Source organism: Schistocerca cancellata, chromosome 9 (assembly GCF_023864275.1).
Source record: "Schistocerca cancellata isolate TAMUIC-IGC-003103 chromosome 9, iqSchCanc2.1, whole genome shotgun sequence".
Classification (NCBI taxonomy): domain Eukaryota; kingdom Metazoa; phylum Arthropoda; class Insecta; order Orthoptera; family Acrididae; genus Schistocerca; species Schistocerca cancellata.
The window spans coordinates 81,586,985-81,611,388 of NC_064634.1; the positions used below are offsets into that span (position 1 = coordinate 81,586,985).

At 41.2% G+C, this 24,404-nt stretch overlaps 1 long non-coding RNA gene and 1 pseudogene across 1 annotated transcript; both read left to right on the top strand.

The window, feature by feature from the left end:
* Positions 1-5,539: 5,539 nt before the first annotated feature.
* On the top strand, positions 5,540-23,327 carry LOC126100660 (uncharacterized). The gene is made up of 3 exons (XR_007522198.1): positions 5,540-5,635; positions 13,526-13,642; positions 23,196-23,327. It is a non-coding gene; the product is annotated as an uncharacterized LOC126100660 (long non-coding RNA).
* Positions 21,325-21,442, top strand: LOC126102370 (5S ribosomal RNA; annotated as a pseudogene).
* Positions 23,328-24,404: the final 1,077 nt, after the last annotated feature.

A 24,404-nucleotide genomic window follows, 5' to 3' on the forward strand; every position in this document is an offset into this window, starting at 1 on the left:
ACAATCGTAAAACAGTGGATTTGTTAGCCTACTGATGCCCCATATCTTAAGTTATTCATTATGAATGTGAAGGTAGGTCAGAGAGTGAGTTACTGTGAACAGTTCAGTGATAGGATCGTTCTCATCGGAACAGACAGCAAACCAAATCCGAGAAAAATAGTTCAGGTATATTTGCGGTCGTCGCTAGCAAAGGATGAAGAGATAGAAAATGGTTCAAATGGCTCTGAGCGCTATGGGACTTAACTTCTAAGGTCATCAGTCCCCTAGAACTTAGAACTACTTAAACCTAACTAACCTACAGACATCACACACATCCATGCCCGAGGCAGGATTCGAACCTGCGACCGTAGCGGTCTCGCGGTTCCAGACTGTAGCGCATAGAACCGCTCGGCCACCACGGCCGGATGAAAAGGTAGAAAACGTATATGAGGATATTTAACGGATAATTCAGTGCGTAAACGGATATAAAAATCTAAGAGTCATGGGTGATTGGAAGGTGGTTGTAGAGGGGGAGGGGCAAACTGAAGAAAGGGTTGCGAAAGGATATGGGCCTGGAAGTAGGAGCCAGAGAAGGCAGACATAGACGCAGATCAAGAGTAGGTTATGTTAAAGTAGTCAGGAAGAATCAGCGATGAAAGAAATGGGATACAGACGTACTAAGGAACAAAGAGACGCGCTCGAAGTTCGCTGAGGCTATAGATAATGCGATAATGAATAGCTCAGAACGCATTTCAGTTGAAAAGGAATGGACATCTCTAAAAAGGGCAATCACAGTAGTTGGAAAGAGAACCGTAGGTTCAGGGAAGGAAAGTGCGAAGAAACCATGGATAACAGATGAAATACTTCAGCTATTCGACGAAAGAAGGAATTTCAAAGATGGTCAGGTGGATTCAGGAATACAAAAATACTAATCACTTAGGAACAAGATAAAAGCATTCTTGAAAAATGTGAAGAAATGGAAAGAGAATTGATCGGCAGAAGGACGGACACAGCATACAGAAAAGTCGAATCAACCTTCAGTGAAGGGCTGTAACATTAAGAGTGCAAGGAGAATTCTACTGTAAAATGCAGAGGAGAGAGCGGATTGGTAGTAAGAGTTCACTGAAAGTCTCTACAAGAAAGAAGATTTGAACGATGTGACAGAAGAAGAAAAAGAGACTGTTAGGAAGAGTTAGGGCATCCAGCGTTAAAATCAGAATTTAAAAAGAGTTTTCAAAGACTTAAGATCAAATAACGTAGAGGAGACAGATAACATTCTGTCGGAATTTCTAAAATCATTGGGGGGCAGTGCCAAAAATTTCTGTTCACGTTGGTGTGTAGAACTTATGAGAGTGGCGAGATACCATCAGACTTTGAGAAATACATCATAAACACAATTTCGAAGATTGCGAGATCCGATAAGTGCATGGATTATCAAACAACCAGCTTAACAGCTTGTGGATCCAAGTTGCTGTCGAGGATAATATGCAGAAGAATGAAACAGAAAATTGAGGATTTGTTAGATGATAAGACTCGCTAATGAAGAAGAATTACACAATCTGCTGAATCGAATGAACAGTCTAATATCTACAGAATATGCATTGAGAGTAAATTGAAAAAAGACGAAAGTTATGATAAGTAGCAGAAATGAGAACAGTGAGAAACTGAACATCAGGACTGATTGTCACAAAGTAGATGAAGTTAAGGAATTCTGCTGCCGAGGCAGCAAAACAACCAATGACCGACGGAGCAAGGCGGGCAACAAAAGCAGATTAGCACTGGCAAAAGGGGCATTCCTGGCCTAGAGCGGTCTGCTAGTATCAAACATAGGCCTTGATCTAAGGAAGAAATTTCTGAAAATGTACGTTTGGAGCACATTATTGTATGGTAGTGACAGATGGACTGTGGCAAAACCGGAACAGAGGAGTATCGAAACCTTTGAGATGTGGAACTACAGACGAATGTTGAAAATTAGTCAGACTAACAAGGTAAGCAATGAGGAGGTTCTCCGCAGAATGGGCGAGGAAATGAGGATACGGGAAACGCTGACAAGGAGAAGGGGACAGGGTAACAGGACGTCTGTTAAGACATGAGGGGATAACTTCCATGGTAGTAGAGCGACCTGTACAGGGTAAAACTGTAGAGGTTGGAATACATCCACCAAATAACTGAGAACAAAAGTTGCAATTGCTGCTTTAAGATAAAAAGATTGTCACAGCAGCATGAAAGCGGTAGGAAGACCAATGGCCTAAAATAAAAGAATGTTAAATTTATTTAAGTTCAGAATCCGCTGCCACTCCTTGCATCAATTATGAGTCCTCAGCAGGTCTCACTGGTGCTTCAGACGTTGTCCACTAGATCATTTATATACATGATGATTGCATTCATAGGAGACAGGGCCCTTGTATGTTGGAACTATCTCTATCTGCTCCACTGGCAATAGTAGCAATTAGTGGGTATCACCGAATATCAAAGAAAATCACAGGTCTCGATGATCTGTCTCCGGTCTCTTCGTGTAGTGTAGCGCCTGCTGCAGGGATTGGGAGGGGCGGGGGGAGGAGGGGGGCCCTGGCAGCCCATCTGTCACTTCGACGCTGTGTAGCGTCGTTTGATGAATGGATGACGTTTCTGGAGACGGGTTCCTATCTGCTTCAAGGCATCTCCCACATCCTCCTGAAGTTTTTCGGTGTAATTCTGAGACACCCTGTGTTGAACAGAAACGGTCCCTTCACACATCCATGAAGTACTTACCTTTACATTTGTCGATGTTGTTCCGTTAAGAGCAACGTGTTGAGTTCTATCTGCAGGAATTCCTGAAGCCCGTCATAAATCTGGTTCGACGCTTGTATATTTTTCACTAAAAGGCAATGCGGAACTTTCTTAAGTGCCTTCCCGAACAGGAACAAGACAGTGATCAGAAAACAGAGCGAGCTGAGTTTCATAAAATCTCTGCGGAAACTTTGTTGGTACTGGTTCAGCTGAGGGCTTGTTTTTCGATAGCGTTTCTCTCTAGTTAAGGTATGAATTTATACCAACACAGAAAGTGGTTAAATTACGCACATAAGATCAGAGGGGCCCTGTTTGAGAAAGTACTAACGTATAAGTGAAGTGTTATACGAATGTGATCTGGGGCCTAAAACGCAAGTTATATAGTAGTGGAGGTGGATGGAAGAATTAGATATGTTGGAAGGAATCTAAGGAAGTCCATCTGTGAAAGAAACAGCATACATACCGCTACTTCGACCGCGTCTTGTTTCACCTATTAGTTGATATTAAGAGGGCTGTATCAACCCTTTGCCTTTATGACGCGAAGCACTGATTAGAGAAATATATAGCTGCTCGACCAATGAACCCCCATTGTTTTTAACTCACTACACAGATTTATTGAACTAGGCGCACGGCTGGTGAATTTTGGAAGTAACAGAGATTTTATGTGATTTTTTACAACCGCGAGCGCTCCGTTGTGCTCGACAGTACCTGTCTGTCAGTAGACGAAGTCTACCTTGTCTTGGTTTAGTTTTGATTGTTCCTTCGCGTTTCCACTTCACAGTCACGTCACCAGTTCTTGAAGCTTTAGAAGGCTTCGTGTGTCACAGATCGGATTTGTTATTCGTGTGACATCCAGTGAGTTAATCCACGTTCCAAACGACTGGTATCTGCTGACAGACTCATCTTGCTATTACTGCTTCTCCGCTGAAAACACTATACTCCCCGCTTCTTCTCATAATGGCGTGTTCGCCTCTAGTGACATGCAGTGGTCATTTCCGCCTTACATGGAGGTATATCGATACTTTTCACCAAGTAGTGTATTTCTGTCAGAGAAAGGCGAAACGGCATAGAGAAAAGCAATTTCCGCTATGAGTTGTAGCTTTCACCTAGTCTCGAAAATCAGAGTAGCTCCTTCAGATAACCCTGTATGTAGAACTCACATTTTATCAGATCGATATATTTATATAATTCTAGTGAGGAGGGCCAAGAGAAGTCTACTAGTTTCCAACACAGGCCTTAATTTGAGGAAGAGCTTTCTGAGAATATGGGTTTGGTGCACAGAATTGTATGACAGTGAAACATGTTGTCGTTGTTGTGGTATCCAGTCCTGAGACTGGTTTGATGCAGCTCTCCATGCTACTCTATCATGTGCAAGCTTCTTCATCTCCCAGTAACTACTGCAACCTACATCCTTCTGAATCTGTTTAGTGTATTCATCTCTTGGTCTCTCTCTACGCTTTTTACCCTCCACGCTGCCCTCCAATACTAAATTGGTGATCTCTTGATGCCTCAGAACATGTTCTACCAACCGATTCCTTCTTCTAGCCAAGTTGTGCCACAGACTTCTCTTCTCCCCAATCGTATTCAATACCTCCTCATTAATTACGTGATCTACCCATCTAATCTTCAGCATTCTTCTGTAGCACTACATTTCTAAAGCTTCTATTCTCTTCCTGTCCAAACCATTTATCGTCCATGTTTCACTTCCATACATGGCTACACTCCATACAAATACTTTCAGGAACGACTTCCTGACCGTTAAATCTATACTCGATGTTAACAAATTTCTCTTCTTCAGAAACGCTTTCCTTGCCATTGCCAGTCTACATTTTATATCCTCTCTACTTCGACCATCATCAGTTATTTTGCTCCCCAAATAGCAAAACTCCTTTACTACTTTAAGTGTCTCATTTCCTAATTTGTGAAACATAGATTGTGGGAAAACCAGAAAAGAAGGAAATCGAAGCACTTGAGGTCTGATGCTACAAAACAATGTTGAAAATTAGGCGGACTGATGAGGTAAGGAACGAGGAGGTTCTCTGGAGAATCGACAAGGAAAGGAATATATGGAAAACATTGACTAGAAGAAGAGACAAGAAGGCAGGACATCTGTTAAGATATCTCAGAATAGCTTCCGTGATACTAGAGGAGGATAACAACTGTAAAGGAAAACAGAGATTGGAAAGTATCCAGCAAATAATTGAGGACGTAGGTTGCAAGTGCTACTCCGAGATGAAGAGGTTGACACAGGAGAGGAATTCGAGCCGCGCCGCATCAAACCCGTCAGAAGACTGATGTCCCCAAAAAAAAAAAAAAACAAAAAAAAAGTGAGGTAAGAAGGTCAGTGTTTAATAGTCCCGTCGACGTTCAGGTCATTAGTGACGGAGCTCCAACTCCGATTGGGAAATGATTGAAAAGAAAATCGGTCGTGTTCTTTCAAAGAAACCATCCCTGAATTTGCTTGAAGTGATTTAGGGGAAGGGTGGAAAACGTAGATGTAAATACGAGTCGTGTGTGTTAACCACGGTGCTACCTAGTTCTGTAGTTCTAGTCAGCATTGATGCAATCCAGTCTTAGGATTAGCTATAAGAATGTGAAAATGTCGTTTTTGATGACCTCAGTGTCCAGAGAGGTTGGATATTAAGCAGCAGGACACAACATGAGACTGCAATAGAAAGTAAGATGGTACAGACACCAGCGTCACTGCGTATTGTTTGCCATTAGGAACGCAGACTGGAAACTGCTGTCTGAGTTACACGACAATCTCACTTTTTGTCTCTTACAGGTTGCACCTTTGGCCAGACAAAGAGCGAGAACTGCAATGCGTGCATCTGCACCGCCAGCGGCGAGTGGGCCTGCGCCGGGATGAAGTGGCGCGCCAAGAGAGGTCTGTCTGCCATCTTCCCTAATTCCACTGCACTCGCTGTGGTACACGATCACCGTTAGACACCCAGAACATTTTTAAACGTAAAATGATAAATATCAAAATATCTATAACAGAGAGAATGACACTGAAAACAATAACGGACAGCACAAGAATTTGTTTCATATTGAAAACGTTACCGACGGGCATCAGTTGTCTCGTTCATGCCGTGGCCTTACGAGTAGGAACCGTGCAACCTTTCGAATGTAAAGCTTTGAAAAAATTATGAATGGTGGGCTCCATGTGGTTCCCAAGTCGTGCAGTGACCGTAAACCATAAAATTACCAAATATGAAGCAACTAGTCGCAAAATCATGTTTTATTTATTCACTTTTGCAAATCGATTTCAACTGATAACAGTGCTTTCAACCAATATGTGTCTTGAGTAGTAATACTGCCACTCCGGCCGGCTACACCGTTACAAAGAAGGATTTAATCAAAAGATCATTAGATAATCTTTTTAAAATTACAGAAGAAAAATGGTATAACAGAATTCCCAGAAGGCGATCACAAACCAGGATTAAATGCGGTAGAATGGCGGACCAGGAACACCTTCAAAACGACAGTAATTTCGGGCCGGAAAATAGTGACCAGTCCTGGAACAGGTAAAACACAAATAAAAACAACCTTAAAATAGAGGCATAAAAAAAGTTATGCTTCACCTAGGTTCCGAGAGTTCCGGAGTCTGTACAGAAAATTGGAATAGGGATCAACATAAACATCATTTTCGCCCATTTTATTGCTCATGAAAACACACGTTGTATTTTGTACCACCATACAGCGAGACTTAAAAGGTGGTGGTCCAGATTGCTATACACACCTGTGCCTCTAGTACCCAGTAGCACGTTCTGTTGCGTCGATGCGTGCCTGTATTCGTCGTGGCATACTACACACAAGTTCATCAAGGCACTGTCCTACTCCTCAACGGCGATTCGACGTAGATCCCTCAGAGTTGTTGGTGGGTCACGTCGCCCACAAACAGCCCTTTACAATCTATGTTAGATAGGGTTCATTTCGGGAGAACGTGCTGGCCACTCTAGTCGAGCGATGTCGTTATCCTGAAGGAAGCCAATCACAGGATGTGCACGATGGGGTCGCGAATTGTCGCCCATGAAGATGAATGACTCGCCAGTATGCTGCTTAAGACAGTATTACTACTCAGGGCACATATTGGTTGAAAGCACCAATGATGGCTGTTAATCAGTTGAAATCAATTTGCAAAAGTGAATAAATAAAACATGATTTTGCGACTGGTTGCTGCATGTTTGGTAATTTTGGAAAAATTGGCCAAGTGCGAGAAAGAATAGCGCACTCACCGTTCCGTACAAACTTAATTATGCTTATAGACAGTTTATCCATTCCGAGAATCGAGGATATTTACGATTTTTGCTTGTTATCGGCAACATATCGCTCCCAAGGATTCCAGGACTTTGGAGAATGCTTCAGTTTCAAGTTTGAATTCGGATTACAAATGACAAACGAAATATTTTTGTTTCGTGCGATCAATTACAAATTAACAGTTTAGAATTTTTCTTTTATTTGTACAATGGAACCTCGCTTCTTGTCAAATTTCATGATTCTCGGTCAACAGGAAGTACCCTATAGGTTTTGATGAGTGTGTTTTCGAGTATCCAAATACATCACATAAACGGCCGTATCTTTTTATTGTATTAACTTAGAAGCGTAAGACTTTTATACCGCCTAGGGACCGTCTAACTTTGTATGTGACATAAATTTGAAAGCTATAAGGCAAACTGTTTCAGAGAAAACATTGTCTTAACTGGCGGACAGACAAAGAGACAGACGAACAAAAAAAGACAAAAAATATTTTTTCTAGCTATATTATTAGAAATTAACAATTATCGAATTGTTCTATAAGTTTGTACTGTGATACCTTGCATCTTGCCAGACCTCATGATTCTAGGTCAATGGGAAGTACCTTATAGGTCTTGATAAGCGAGTGTCCTAATATCAAAATATGTGACATAAATGACCGTATCTCTTTCTTTGGTTCACTTATAAGTTTAAAATTTTGACGCCGCCAAAGGACCATCGGCCTTAATATGTGACATAAATTTGAACTTGATACGTCTAGTCGTTCCAGAGAAAAATTGGTCTTAAGGGGACATTGTATGTCCTATGCCGCCAATGTTAAATTATCAAAATTTGTAACCAATTACTTGGAAACTTTTTAAGGAACCAATTTACAATTTTCCATAATTATTGAATGCACCTTTATAGATACACTGAATTAGAATTATTACTAAAATTGTATTGTGGGGCTTGTTAGCTTTTGTTTTTTCAAACACTCAATTTTTTGACAGATTTTTATAAATAAATTAACATAAAAACAGAACAACTCAGGATATTTCAATTATTCTAGTTCCATATGTGTTGAATCTCACACTTGGGGGCTGTGAAAATTTCATGTCTTTACCATCAATACCTTTATAGAAAACGGGTCATTTATTGCAAAAAATGTTGTTCATAGATACTGAGTTTTAAAACTTTTTTTTTACAAATTCTTATACAGACTTACATGTCTGCGTTTTTTATGCACTAGAATTGCCCTGGCCCGTAGTCTGTGTCTTCTTCAGTGTGACAACACCTCAATGCTTGCCTCCTCCTTTTCTTTCTTGCTTCTTTTGTCATTTGCTGATCAGCTTACTCTGCTTCACGTACACGAAGCTCATACAGTTCCCATGGTCCTTTATATGTGTTCTGTCCAAATCGGACCCCTAACTTCTCCAGGACATTAAGTCATTCATAGTTCCCACCATTAAAAGTTATTACAGCATCAGACGCTACTACCTTTAGAGTCATAAGGCCAAAAAATACGTTTCTAGGCACATGAAATCATACATCATTGAAAGATTCATCCACATTCTTTAGTAGCTCAGGATTTGTCATATCTCTGTAAATAGGATTGATTGCCTCCATTCCTACCAAAGGAAGATAATGTTTATATGTAAATTCAGGCAGGGTGCCAGAAAATTCAGCTTGCCTATATTTACACCTAGTGTTTGGTGGAGGCAGGCAGAAAGCATGACATAGCTTTTCATCGGTTGATATTCGGTGAAAGCTCTTTTCATCTTCTCTAAATTGTCACAGTTATCTCTAATGGCCTTCCCATAATATTACTGTAATTCATCAATTACTTTGTCCGTTAGTCTTCCAGCACATTTTGTTGTCTTGCCATCAAACAGTTTTGTGTTACCCAGCTTGGTTTTAAGGTTATGCAGACGTGTTCCCATCCTTTTTTTCACATATCCTACACACTCAAGTTTTTGTATAGGAACACCATATGGCTTACTGTTTTGTACTGCAATGAAAGCCTTGCTGTCTCCATCACCTAATTAATTCAAACATCTGACACCTCTCTCCTTCTGCCTACGCTGTAAAATGTTAACTGCTCCTTTTACCTCCATTCCTCCAGTTGTTCAGGTCTCACATATCTGTTACCCGCAAAGTTGTGTTTCTTGAAGTTACTTTAAAGCTTAATCATTTTATGCACGCATAAAAAGCAATAGAAGTTAGCTTACTACAAAAATAGCCAATAATCACACTACTTTCAACGAAAACTAGTATCAGAAACAAAGGACTGATTTGTTTATTCGTAATGCTAACTTCTGAGACGTAGCAGTAGTCACAAAACAAAGCAATTCACAGCCTTCTAGATTGTGTAGTTCCCAAGATATGACTGCTCAACTGTGGCAGTATATGCATAGCCACGAAATTTGACAGTCTCACGTCAACATTCAAAATATTATTTGAAGGTGTCACAACTGTCTGATTTCAATGTATTATATACCAAAATGTTCAGGAAAGTCCAACGTACATTGTGGAGTAGAAAACAGAAAATCTCAAATTTCACGTACCATTTCCCCTTAACAGTCGGACAGGCAGTGAGTCGGAGGGGTAACAAAGCGACCCTGCAAGTATTCCATTGAGGCACGGAGCCCTAAAAATCAAGAAAAACTCAACTGAGAATGACTGCATCGGGTAATCACACCTGCATCGTCTTTAGATGAACAGTGGTCTCCGCATTTTGATTCGTGTCACTCAATTTAAAGTACAACACGATTAAGTGAAAGTAAAGTGTTCATGCACGAAAAGCTATTAGCGTAAGAAACACGCTTTCCTTGAAACGGTACCAGGCACGCCAGTTCTTTTTACACATCGCTGTTTCCGAGGGCATCTACTTGTCTACAAAGCTGCGGACGGTTTTTTTTTTTTTTTTTTTTACTAAGTAACAGTTGGAACCGTCCCCTTTGAACAATTATACAAGACTGTGCTTTTTTAGCGCAACGCAATCTGACATTCAAAAATCTCTACTAAAGAATGGCCCTGACTAACATTAACCTATACCTTTCACAAATCACTTACCTCACAAAAATCTTCGTTACTCGAACTACTGCAATACAGCGAGAGCCACTATTGCCAGCTAAATAAAAGATTCAAACTACAGAAGGCACTAACTACTGATGGGCATAGTTAGCAAATGAAAGATTTTAATAGAGAACAAACAATGTATTTACCTTAATAGTCATAATATATATATCAGTTCATAACATCCATTCTTACAAATACCAAAACTCCACCATTTCTCTCCCCACATCCACCACTGCTGGCGGCTCACCTCCAACTGCGCAACGCTACGCGCTGTTCACATCCAGCTGCCGCTGCCCAACACTACAATGGCAGACAACAATGCAAACTAGCCACAGACTGCACACAGCACAGCCAGTGATTTTCATACAGAGCGCTACGTAACTTTGCCAATAAGAAAACATAAACAGCCTACTTACAAGATCACATAAACAAATCAGCACATTTAGTGATAATTACAAACATTATTTCTTCTGTTGATGATTTTACAACATATCACCAATGAAATTACTTCTGCTATATCAGCATCACGCCAACGGCCTTGCCGCAGTGGTAACACCGGTTCCCGCCAGACCACCGAAGTTAATGGGTGTCGGGCTTGGCTAGCAGTTGGGTGGGTCATCGTCCGGGTCTGCTGTTGGAAAGTGCGATGCTCTCAGCCCTTGTGAGGTCAATTGAGGAGCTACATGATTCAGAAGTAGCGACACCGGTCTCGTAAGCTGACATACGGCCGGGAGAGCGGTGTGCTGACTAGAGATGGGGGATCCGCTCTTGAACTAATTCATAGAGTTGAATCTTTCAAAGGAGTGAACAATCAGTGATTCAGAAAAAAAGAATGGTAGCTCCAAACGTTTCCCACGGCAGAGAGAGAGAGAGAGAGACGGAGCATATCAGCAGCGCCTCTGCTGGTCACAGCACAGTGCACGCCACACAACGCAGCCGGCGCCGGCCTCTGCCCTGCTTCTAAGGTAGCTGCCTGCATTGTGCAGTGCCCCATTGGATTTTGTGTTTCACATATGACGTGCCGTCTCTGTGCGTCGTCTGGTGCAGCTTAACTTAGCATCGCACTCCGTCGGCGATAGTTTCAGTCGCACGTCCTGCCCTCTGGGCAGTTGATGCGAGCAACAGGACAGAGAGCCACCTAGCGGATAACATAGGAACTACTTGCAACAACCTGCTCGCAAGGGAACGGACGATTTGTCTCGGAGCGGGTGAGTTCACCGCTCCCCCCATCCTCGGAACTCGCCCGCTCAACGCTCACCCCACTGTCTCGACTCTAGCCAGAGCGTCGAGCAAAGCGACTCAGGTGTCACTGTGGTCTCTGCGGTCTCAGCTCACGCAGTAATACAGCTCGCTGCTCGACCTGCTCGACTCAGCGCCTCTGCATCGGAGTTCGTCCCTACTGGATATTGTTCTTCATAGTAATACCGCTATGTATATTACATTATTATGTTATGTATACATCAATTGTTTTTATTTTATTTTTATTTGTTTAAACTGATCAGATTAGGTTCCTGATGACTCCTCTTACTATAGGATTTTTATTATGGACACCCGAATTTACGCTTTAATTACGAGCGAACCGATAAACGTATAGCAAAATGTGATACACCAATATTTTCCTTGTTTTATTCTGCGTAAGGCTATATGCAGCACTTTCGTTTTACAGTCAAATTTATATTTTTTTTTCTTGTTCTGGTACGGATTTTGCGACTTTAGGCGTCTTCGGAAGGAAACGTTCACTTTAAAAATATATGGCTTGCGATGTATTTGTATGAGGTTAATGAAATTTTAATACATTATAGCCAAATACATTTTTAATGTAAATCTCAAGTTACAACATTTTCCGATCACCCAAAAAACCACGATAGTGCAAAATAAATCAATAATCAAAAACTTTGTCATATCGTGGAAATTTCAATTAACAATACAAAATTCTTACTCATTATCTGTGTTACTTCAAAATAGGATCAAATAAGATCAAAATACAGGTATAGTACTGGAATAAACCAAGTTTAAAGGGCAATGTGCCTTCCATTTATTTTCTATTGTAAATGAGTGGTGAGTCATGAAAAAGAGCTAATTCATTTCAGGGAGTGAACAGTTCTGATCCAATCTCTGAAAAGAACAATTTTGCCCATCTCTAGTGCTGACCACATGGCCCTCCGTAGCCACATCCGGTAACGCTTAAGGGTTGAGGATGACACGGCGGCCGGTCGGTACCGTTTGGCCTTGATGGTCTGATCGGACGGATTTCATATCAGAATCACATTGGAGAGCAACTGCATGTAATTGGCTCTTCAAGTTAGTGGTGTTAAATTTATGTGTACATTTTGTGGCTTTAAGTGTTATTATATATTACCCGTCACTTCCTGTATAGCTTGCTTAGTATACCCTGATATACCCTACCAGTATACTCTTTTATTATGTATGGGCCTGAAGATGGCATGGTGGAAAGCCGAAACTGGTAGTTAAAATAAAATAAAATAATATCTCAAGTAGACGACTGTTAGCGAATGTCGCTCATAATTACTTGACCAGCTGGTATCCCCTGTCCACGATGGATCAAGAGAGAGACTTAATCTTCCAGGGTTTCTGCACTCGCAAATTGTTGCCCTAAGTTTCAAGGTGGGAAGATTCGCAAAACGTCTAGGAATCTCCGTGAAACAAATTTCTCAGGAACTTTTCAAACAAACTACATTTTCAAAGTTTATGCTGTGGTTACGAAATCTGTAAACTGCATGTGACACTCAGAGACTGAAAAAGGTAACGGCAACAGTAATTGAACAACTGGCTTTCCAGGGGAAAGAAATGTACAGCAAATACGTTCCGACCATGAAGTACATAACCGAAAACGGCTACATAGATGGGGTACCTCATGTCACTGGTTTTGCATTAAATTACTATATGCATGATAAGATAAAGAAACGTGCCAAAACATTTTCCTTACTGAAACAGCAAGCATGTCTGTTAAGGCGGAACACCATGCCAGAAGCAAAGAAACAATGCAACACTCATGGTAAAACATGCTAAACAATTACTTGTGAGCTCATCATACATCATGGATGACTTTTTGTGTACATTGAATCTGCGTATGGGTGTTTGCGCGTGCGTATGTATGTGTGTGTGTGTGTGTGTGTGTGTGTGTGTGTGTATGTGTGTGTGTGTGTGTGTTCACTACTTTTCAATTAATCATTTGAAACTTAAATTAAATATACCCACCTATACAGCAATCTGTATCCTGTTTTTCCTAAATCATGTGACAGATTATAAATAGATACTGTTATAGCATTCCATGTAAAACGGAAATAACTTTAAAATGATGCCACAATGAGTCCAGCAGCAGAAACCTCTGTATATCTTTGACCATTGCTTTAAAACTTTCTTCTGCAGAAATAATGCTCTCATATTATCCCCCTTATTCTGTTGATCATAACCTGCGATTTACAGCTTAACTGTATTGCAGATATTAGCTGTGAACCAGGCGTGGAATTCATGGATCAGTGTAACTCCTGCAAATGCGGACCAGATGGGTTGTCAGCCTCATGTACCGCCAACGCCTGCAATAACTATTAGACAACAGGTGAGCTACAACGTTCCCTTTCTCCTTTGTTAGATATGTGCTCTAATGCTGTAGAGATAACACGTCTCACAGCTTGATGTCAGCTTTTATAGTTTATCAAACTTCTCATTCAAAGCTTGGTGTGTACGTGTCATCATTATGTGAAATTTCATTGCCTGCAACTACGCTATTTGCTTAGTAAATAACTCAAAAAACGTTTCGCACTTCAACTGCTTATCTTCGAACGTTTGTGGTATTAGACTCAGGAGAGAAGATTGAAAGAAAAAGCCTAATGAAACTGAAACACAATTTCATTATGATTTTACATTCAGGATGGGGAATGAAATAGCAAGCCATACGAAACCGAAATTTTATTTATGGGTTCTTCCGGTACTTCTTGTCAGAACAAGTCCATATTTTAGGTTGAATAACAAGTATACTGCTTTTGTTCTGCTGATCAGTAGATCAATAGAACAAAAACAGTGTACTTGTTATCATCATCATCATCATTTAAGACTGATCATGCCTTTCAGCGTTCAGTCTGGAGCATAGTGCCCCTTATAAAATTCCTCTATGATCCCCTATTGAGTGCTAACATTGATGCCTCTTCTGATGTTAAGCCTATTACTTCACAATCATTCTTAACCGAATCCAGGTATCTTCTCCTTGGTCTACCCCGACTCCTCCTATCCTCTACTGCTGAACCCATGAGTCTCTTGGGTAACCTTGCTTCTCCCATGCGTGTGACATGACCCCACCATCTAAGCCTGTTCGCCCTGACTGCTACATCTATAGAGTTCATTCCCAGTTTCTCTTTGATTTCCTCATTGTGCACACCCTCCTGCCGTTGTTCCCATCTACTAGCACCTGCAATCATCCTAACTACTTTCATATCCGTAACCTCAATCTTATTGATAAGGTAACCTGAATCCACACAGCTTTCGCTCCCATACAACAAAGTTGGTCGAAAGATTGAACGGTGCACAGATAACTTAGTCTTGGTACTGACTTCCTACTTGCAGAAGAGAGTAGATCGTAGCTGAGCGCTCACTGCATTAGCTTTGCTACACCTCGCTTCCAGTTCTTTCACTATGTTGCCATCCTGTGAAAATATGCATTATAAGTACTTGAAACCGGTCACCTGTTCTAACTTTGTTCCTCCTATTTGGCACTCAATCCGTTTATATCTCTTTCCCACTGACATTACTTTTGTTTTGGAGATGCTAATCTTCATACCATAGTCCTTACATTTCTGATCTAGCTCTGAAATATTACTTTGCAAACTTTCAATCGAATCTGCCATCACAACTAAGTCATCCGCATATACGAGACTGCTTATTTTGTGTTCACCTATCTTAATCTCACCCAGCCAGTCTATTGTTTTCAACATATGATCCATAAATAATATGAACAACAGTGGAGACAGGTTACAGCCTTGTCTTACCCCTGAAATTACTCTGAACCATGAACTCAATTTACTGTCAACTCTAACTGCTGCCTGACTATCTATGTAAAGACCTTTAATTGCTTGCAAAAGTTTGCCTCCTATTCCATAATCACGTAGAACAGGCAATAACTTCCTGCTACGAACCCGGTCATATGCCTTTTCTAGATCTATAAAACATAGATACAATTCCCTGTTCGACTCGTAACACTTCTCCATTATTTGCCGTAAGCTAAAGATCTGGTCCTGACAACTTCTAAGAGGCCTAAACCCACACTGATTGTCATCCAATTTGTCCTCAACTAATACTCGCACTTTCCTTTCAAGAATACCTGAGAAGATTTTACCCACAACGCTGATCAAAGAGATACCTCTGTAGTTGTTACAATCTTTTCTGTTTCCATGTTTAAAGATTGGTGTGATTACTGCTTTCGTCCAGTCTGATAGAACCTGTCCCGACTCCCACGCCATTTCAATTATCCTGTGTAGCCATTTAAGACCTGACATTCCACTGTATTTGATGAGTTTCGACTTAATTTCATCCACCCCAGCCGCTTTATTGTACTGCAATACTTGTTATTCAACATTAAATACAAAATTAAAATGTAATTGTATTGGAAAATAAAACAATAATCAAAAGAAAGGCAGCCTCTTCGAAAGCGCATATCTTTACACATATCTGAAATCAAAATCCGCAGCAGCGTTCGAACGACTGCGCTGTGGTATACGCTAGTTCGGAAACCAATCTTTCCTCCTGTTGAGTGACAACGACCTCACGGTCCAAGCGAGGAGTGACCCTTCAAGGCTTATTGTCAGACTCCTCCCAAAGCACACTGTTCCGTTCGCTATTGGAGACCTAGCGAGCCCTGCTCAATGGCACTTTTGCTCCGTTACACTGATGGATGTACATAGCAATTTCGCATGGTCAAAAGAATACTGAGAAAGAGTTTTCCAAACTACACGGTCCACTCACATTAATGCGATCACCGCCTATGTTCGACGTCAGCGTGCAATAATCCCTCACAGACCGCAGGTGGTAGCAATAGCATAGGAGGATGCATAAAGCATGTTGTGGCGGGGGGAGGAAGACAGAGCGATCGTTGCCGTAATGCGGAAACAGAATGATTTATCTGACGTCCTAAAGGGTGTGATCAGTGGCTTTCGGGTCAAGAATGGAAGCATTTCCGTAGTGTGCACACCGCTCGCGTACCATCGTGGTTGAAGTATGCCAAGCGCGCGGGATTAGCCGAGCGGTCTGCGGGGGGGGGGGGGGGGGGGGGGAGGGGGGGGCCGCAGTCATGGACTGTGCGGCTGGTCCGGGCGGAGGTTCGAGTCCTCCCTCGGGCATGGGTGTGTGTGTTTGTCCTTAGGATAATTTAGGTTAATTAGTGTGTAAGCTTAGGAACTGATGAGGTCAGCAGTTAAGTCCCATTGGATCACACACCCTTTTTGAAGTATGCCAAGCATGGTAAAATGACTCTATCCAAAACGGGGCAGCCGGCCGCGGTGATCTAGCGGTTCTAGGCGCGCAGTCCGGAACCGCGCGACTGCTACGGTCGCAGGTTCGAATCCTGCCTCGGGCATGGATGTGTGTGATGTCCTTAGGTTAGTTATGTTCAAGTAGCTCTAAGTCTATCGGACTGATGAACTCAAATGTTAAGTCCCATAGTGCTCAGAGCCATTTGAACCATTTTTTATGGTCGTGAGACATTGGTTGTTTACAGGCTATGCTTATTTTCCGCGAACTGCGAATTCAATTAAGATTTGTTGTGTGCAATTGTACGATAGGGAACACCAAGCTTCCCAATTTCCCTAATGGAAACTTCAACATCAACTGTTCATCACGTCAATAAAGCAACATTGACTATGTCTTCAAAGTAACGACGTAATTAAGAGAAAGAAAATAAAAGAGCTGAACTTGAGAAAAGAGTAATTATGTCCTTAGGTTAGTTAGGTTTCAGTAGTTCTAAGTTCTAGGGGACTGCTGACCACAGATGTTAAGTCCCATCGTGCTCAGAGCCATTTCAACCATTTTTGAACCAAAACGGGTGAAAGGTGGCTACACTGAGCCACAGCGCCAGAAATCGCGCCAGAGAGTATTGTTCCGCCGCCTCCACTGGCAGTGATTATTGAGACGCAGCGACAGGCAGTTCTTGCCGAGTTGTGGTGGACACTGCTTGTAGCTGAAGTTGGAATGAGATGGGGTAGTAGTGAATGTTTGTTCGATGTTTTATGCAGCTATGTGATGGGAGAGATAGCAGATGTTATTCCAATGGAGATATTGTAATGGTCAGAGTGCGTTTCGTCAATATATATGAAGGTAATAAATATTATGTTGTCTATTTATTTGTGTGTCCTGAATAATGTGTCATTACAGGTTCAGTCAACAAAGCATCTGCCTTGTGTTCTTGTATTAGAGTGTAATTCTGGGTTTCTTGCACAATTATAGTATTTCTAATTTTCTTTTATCACGTCAGTATAAATGATATTTAAAAATTCTTGTCTTGTTGAAGAAGAACCGTGCCAGATGTGCGTTGAGTCATACTACCACATACAGAACAGCTACACTTATGCTTTGTTGGATTCGTAGATTTTATAGTTGCTGGGGACTTAATTAGTTAATTGTGTTAACAGAAATTTTCTTACATTCTTTGTTGTCATTCTATGCAATCAGATAGCGTAACAATTAGTTGTCAGGGCCAGCCGTTTACGAGACTTGCGTAATCGGACATACAGCGACAGAAAATTAAAAAGTATTTGCATTGCATTCTTATATCTTTATTTTAATTTAGCCCCCATGCACGTTGTAAATTTAACTCTGAAAATTTCTGTACTATCACGCGATCTCTTTCTTCCTGTTCTCTATCCTGTTCCCTTTGTCTAATCTCTACTGCAATTAATCTATTATTGTGAGCATTCAAAATCGGTTGTACTTCTTCTCGAATTTCTTTCTTTAATTCATCTTTCATGTTTTTGAAACGTGTCCCTATTCGTGAGTCTAACCGTGTTTCCAAAGTTCCAATCTCTGTTTTAAATTCAGATCCTAACTGTGATCCCAATGAGTCTAACCGTGTTTCCATTGTTTCCCTATCTGTTTTTAATTCAGATCGTAACTGTGATCCCATTGTTCCCATCTCAGTTTTAATTGTTACTATTTGTGAGTCTAACCGTGTTGCCACTGTTTTTAATTCAGATCCCAAATTTAATATTGCACTCATCAACTGCTCCGTGTTAAGTTGTTCGAAATTCTTTTCGCCCCTAACATTTCCCACAAAACTAACTTCCTTCTGCATAGCCATAAAGCTATCTGTATTCGATACTATTCCAGAATCTTCTGTCGTTAATCTCGGGATCTGTGAATTTTCTGATTGAGAAAAATTTTGAAATGGTTCCGGACATTTTCCCGACTTATTACATTGTTTTCCACTTCATTATCCATCATACTGTTTTCCTCTGTTGGCGAGTTCGCCATGTTAACAAATTCGTCATTCTCACTATTCATCATTTTTGCCTTTTTCATCGATCGCGTAATCATTTACAAAACATACAAAACTCGTCACTATATGAAAATTACACACAATGACACTTTATCACCAACAATATCAATCACACGAAATGCTTCCTTCAAACACGATTAACGAACAATAGAAGAATGACAATTACCAATCTACACATGCAAAATAGACTACAATTACTAAACTACAAATTACTACTACAATACTACTGTCTACTATTTTTCCAATCAGAAGATTCCAAGGGACGATCCTGGCAGGGTCGCCACGTGCATGGGGGCTAAATTAAAATAAAGATATAAGAATGCAATGCAAATACTTTTTAATTTTCTGTCGCTGTATGTCCGATTACGCAAGTCTCGTAAATGGCTGGCCCTGACAACTAATTGTTACGCTATCTGACTGCATAGAATGACAACAAAGAATGTAAGAAAATTTCTGTTAACACAATTAACTAATTAAGTCCCCAGCAACTATAAAATCTACGAATCCAACAAAGCACAAGTGTAGCTGTTCTGTATGTGGTAGTATGACTCAACGCACATCTGGCACGGTTCTTCTTCAACAAGACAAGAATTTTTAAATATCATTTATACTGACGTGATAAAAGAAAATTAGAAATACTATAATTGTGCAAGAAACCCAGAATTACACTCTAATACAAGAACACAAGGCAGATGCTTTGTTGACTGAACCTGTAATGACACATTATTCAGGACACACAAATAAATAGACAACATAATATTTATTACCTTCATATATATTGACGAAAAGCACTCTGACCATTACAATATCTCCATTGGAATAACATCTGCTATCTCTCCCATCACATAGCTGCATAAAACATCGAACAAACATTCACTACTACCCCATCTCATTCCAACTTCAGCTACAAGCAGTGTCCACCACAACTCCTCGGCAAGAACTGCCTGTCGCTGCGTCTCAATAATCACTGCCAGTGGAGGCGGCGGAACAATACTCTCTGGCGCGATTTCTGGCGCTGTGGCTCAGTGTAGCCACCTTTCACGGGGCAAGTGTGGTGCACCACGGGCCATAGATAACGGGGGGGAACGACGGCTGCAGAGATGTCTACGGGTAAACAGACGTGCATCTGTTGAGCAACTGACTGTTGAGCAACTGACCACCCAGATGGACCTAGGGGCTACCAACACTGTCTCCTCAACGACCGTTCAGCGAACGTCGTTGCGTACGGGCCTCTGCAGTAGGCGGCTGGTTCATGTACCCTTGCTGACTGCTGCTCATTGGCGACTGAGGACGGAATTAGCTCGCCAGTACTGAAATTGGTTTGAGAGCCGACAGGTGGCCTTTTCAGGTGATGCAAGTTTTGTGCTCCATTTGACAGATGGTCGTTGACGTGCACTGCGTGAAATAGACATTTATCTTTGTGTAAAGCTATAAACTGGTGCAGCATGTAAACGCGTTTAGCTGGAATACTTATTCAGATCACACGGTGAAGAACTTCTGGAGCGCAACTGAGGCCAAAGTGAGGCAATATGTGAGGGGTAGCCGTGCAGTCTAAGGCGCCTTGCCACATTTCGCGCGGCAACCCCTGTCGGAGGTTCGAGTCCTCCCTCGGGCATGGGTTGTGTGTGTTGTCCTTAACCTAAGTTAGTTTAAGTTAGATTAAGTAGTGTGTGAGCCTAGGGACCGATGATCTTAGCAGTGTGGTCCCATAGGAACTTACCACAAATTTCCAAAAATTTGAGGCAATAAAAATACTTGCGGAACTCAAAATGAAGGTCGGCATTAAAATGAAAATTAGAAAATTATTAAAGATGTCGTCTCATGTTGTTGTGGTCTTCAGTCCAGAGACTGGTTTGATGCAGCTCTCCATGCTACTCTATCCTGTGCAAGCTACTTCATCTTCCAGTACCTACTGCAACCTACTGAATCTGTTTATTGTATTCATCTCTTGGTCTCCCTCTACGCTGCCCTTCAAAACCAAATTGGTGATCCCTTGATGCTTCAGAATATGCTCTACCAACCTATCCCTTCTTCTAGTCAAGTTGTGCCACAAATTTCTCTTCTCTCCAATTCTATTCAATACCTCCTCATTAGTTATGTGATCTACCCATCTAATCTTCAGCATTCTTCTGTAACAGCACATTTCAAAAGCTTCTATTCTCTTCTTGTCTAAACTATTTATCGTCCACGTTTCACTTCCATACATGGCTACACTCCATACAAATACTTTCAGAAACGACTTCCTGACACTTAAATCTGTACTCGATGTTAACAAATTTCTCTTTTTCAGAAACGCTTTCCTTGCCATTGCCAGTCTACTTTTTATATCCTCTCTACTTCGATCATCATCAGTTATTTTGCGCCCCAAGTGGCAAAACTCATTTACTACTTTAAGCGTTTCATTTCCTAAACTAATTCTCGCAGCATCACCCGATTTAATTCGACTACATTGCATTATCCTCGTTTTGCTTTTGTTGATGTTCATCTTATATCCTCCTTTCAAGGCACTGTCAGCTGCTCTACGAGGTCCTTTGCTGCCTCTGACATAATTACAATGGCATCGGCGAAACTTAAAGTTTTTATTTCTTCTCCGTGGATTTTAATTCCCACTCCGAATTTTTCTTTTGTTTCCTTTACTGCTTGCTCAATATACAGATTGAATAACATCGGGGATAGGCTACAACACTGTCTCACTCCCTTCCCAATCACTGCTTCCCTTTCATGCCCCTCGACTCTTATAACTGCCATCTGGTTTCTGTACAGGCAGCGGCCTCGCCGCAGTGGGTACACCGGTTCCCGTCAGATCACCGAAGTTAAGCGCTGTCGGGCGTGGCCGGCACTTGGATGGGTGACCATCCGGGCCGTCATGAGCTGTTGCCATTTTTCGGGGTGCACTCAGCCTCGTGATGCCAATTGAGGAGCTACTCGACCGAATAGTAGCGGCTCCGGTCAACGAAAACCATCATAACGACCGGGAGAGCGGTGTGCTGACCACACGCCCCTCCTATCCGCATCCTCATCTGAGGATGATACGGCGGTCAGATGGTCCCGATGGGCTACTTGTGGCCTGTAGACGGAGTGCTGGTTTCTGTACAAATTGTAAATAGCCTTTCGCTCCCTGTATTTTACCCCTGCCACCTTCAGAATTTGAAAGAGAGTATTCCAGTCAACATTGTCAAATGCTTTCTCTAAGTCTACAAATGCTAGATACGTAGGTTTGGCTTTCCTTAACCTATTTTCTAAGATAAGTCGTAGGGTCAGTACTGCTTCACCTGTTCCAACATTGTCTCATATGACTTGTAAATACGCTCGGAATTGTAGGAAACGCAAATAAGAGAGAATCTCCCGTCGAAAGGAATCCAAAAAGTCTAAAAAGTCCAGTGCAGAGCGAATGCTAGAGGTACAGCAGTTTCAAATAGGAAACGAAGAAACGTTGCAAAGCGACTACGTTGCCGTTCTAGGCTGTAACCATTGTACTCCTCTGTGTAACTACTGTATTAAAGAGACTGACAAATAAATTACTTATTAATACGAAACACTAGTTATGATTTCATCTGAACGTTTTCTCGAAAAATCTACCCTGCGGGCCCCAACTGCGCACACACAGATTTTTTTTTCAGTAGTTTATACGAACTGTTCATACTAACTGGCTCAAATGGCTCTGAGCACTATGGGACTCAACTGCTGAGGTCATTAGTCCCCTAGAACTTAGAACTAGTTAAACCTAAGGACATCACAAACATCCATGCCCGAGGCAGGATTCGAACCTGCGACCGTAGCGGTCTTGCGGTTCCAGACTGCAGCGCCTTTAACCGCACGGCCACTTCGGCCGGCGTTCATACTAACTGCGATTGCAAATAATTATTATTATAGCGAAGGTTGCTGATTCTCTGTGGATACCATGTTCTCTCAGTAGACTACTCTGTTTCTTTTGCTTAAGCCTCGAACTGAATCAGTCTGCCGTTCACTCTACAGTGGTTTGCACAGTGTAAATGTAGGTTCAAATTCCATGGAAGATAATAAGGACTGCACGCTGTGTAACATACTGATTTAATGAAAGGAGCTTAAGACTAATCTTTCTACAAAAAAAAAACAATTATCGGGAGCCGCACTTTAGAACAAGTGGCTATATTAATTGAAGATAAATACAGATAGTTGCGATCAGTCACTCTGTGTGTTTTTGTAAACGAATTTTCGAGACTTTTCAGACCCATCTTCATATGAGGCCTTGGCCTTGTGTGTTAGTTATACGGAGAGTATTGTCGAAGAACGACTATCTTTGCTTACTGCCGCAGTAAGTAAGGAAATACGTTTTTCGAAACAACTTCCCAGATAACTTTCACTCGTGCCAATAAACTTAAGTGTTTCCTATGTCCTTGTCAAATATCACATTCCCTGCTTTGCATCACGAAAATAAATGTGAAGCTTCTGCATGTCTCATCTGAAGATGGGTATGAAAAGGCTTGAAAAGGCATGTTAACCGACGTTGTTTTCTTCCTGAGACTGAGAGATTAGCAGCACATGAGAAAGTGGAATAAATCCGTTCCAGTACCGCTGAAATGTTACGTTACAAGAAACGTATTGATATTATTTTTCTTTAAACAGCATGCATTGTTCTTTTTTTTGTCTACAGGGTTCCTTCCAGTATCAGCCAACTGGTGACGAAATTCCTCATGTTATAATACTTTTGATGGCTGAAAAATACTAATATCTCCAGACGTTCTTGAGGCAGTCCAAGGACAACATACGGCTTCCTAGTGTTCCATCTGCACCAAAATTCTTATCACTTAAATTTGAACTTCGTGTGTAACATTTAGCATATAAGAATAAAGAACTAATAATATCTTTTTTTCTTATTTCTTTATAAAATGCATTTTATAAAATACTTTACGGCTGTTTAAACATCACTTTATGGAAGAGTTACACAGTAATATCTATTTTCTGTAGTTGTACTTACTGGAAAAGGTCCCCAAAATATATATTGAACATGTGTGATCTGTTTTAATGAAGATAAATTAAGCTGTAGTTTGCCAGGCTTAATGAATAAAGAAAGTGTTTCACAACAACAGGTAAGCAGACAACCACACAATTGTCGCCTCACTTTCACATCGATTGAACTCCACGCCATTGTTGACATACGTAGCGAAAACGAGCCAACACACTCGGAACTGAAAACGAAGTAGGTGGTCCGAGTAGCATCCTAGACGTGCGCCATGGGTGACAAACTGAGGAATGAGACAGTCAGTCAAACATTGGTATGCGTTTGTGGTATGAACTGCAGTCTTGCATTATACTGCTGAAAAAACAAAAATGATATCCCAGCATATGACAACAGGCTTTACCAGTCTCGCTACATAGAGGGTGTTAGTACGGTAAGTGCTGATATATCTGTTCATAAGTGAGGACAGTGTACTGAACATTACATCAGCCTTTCTAATTTATAGCTATTACGACAGGTATGTTTTTAGGTCGGTTAGTACCTCCAAATACACATTGCACAAGCAAGCCATTAATGTTCATTTCCCCTGGACAGTAGACCAGTTATTGGAGAGTGGACACATGGACCCCAAATGGATACACTATACTGGCAGGCACAGTCCTTTACGCTGCATAGTTAAAACTGTGCAGAAAACTTCAGGTAGTGAATTATAACGCTAAATATGCACACTCGAAAAATTCGGCCTAAGCAGCAGTAAGTAAACAAGCGAACTTTTCGCGATTACTAGAACACTACGCAAATAAAAGAAAAACTTTTAATGGTGAGCTTGAAGAGTACACTAAAGAACGTATTTAATTAGTTAAAAGTGTTCAACTACAATTAATTACAACCTAAATTACTTAA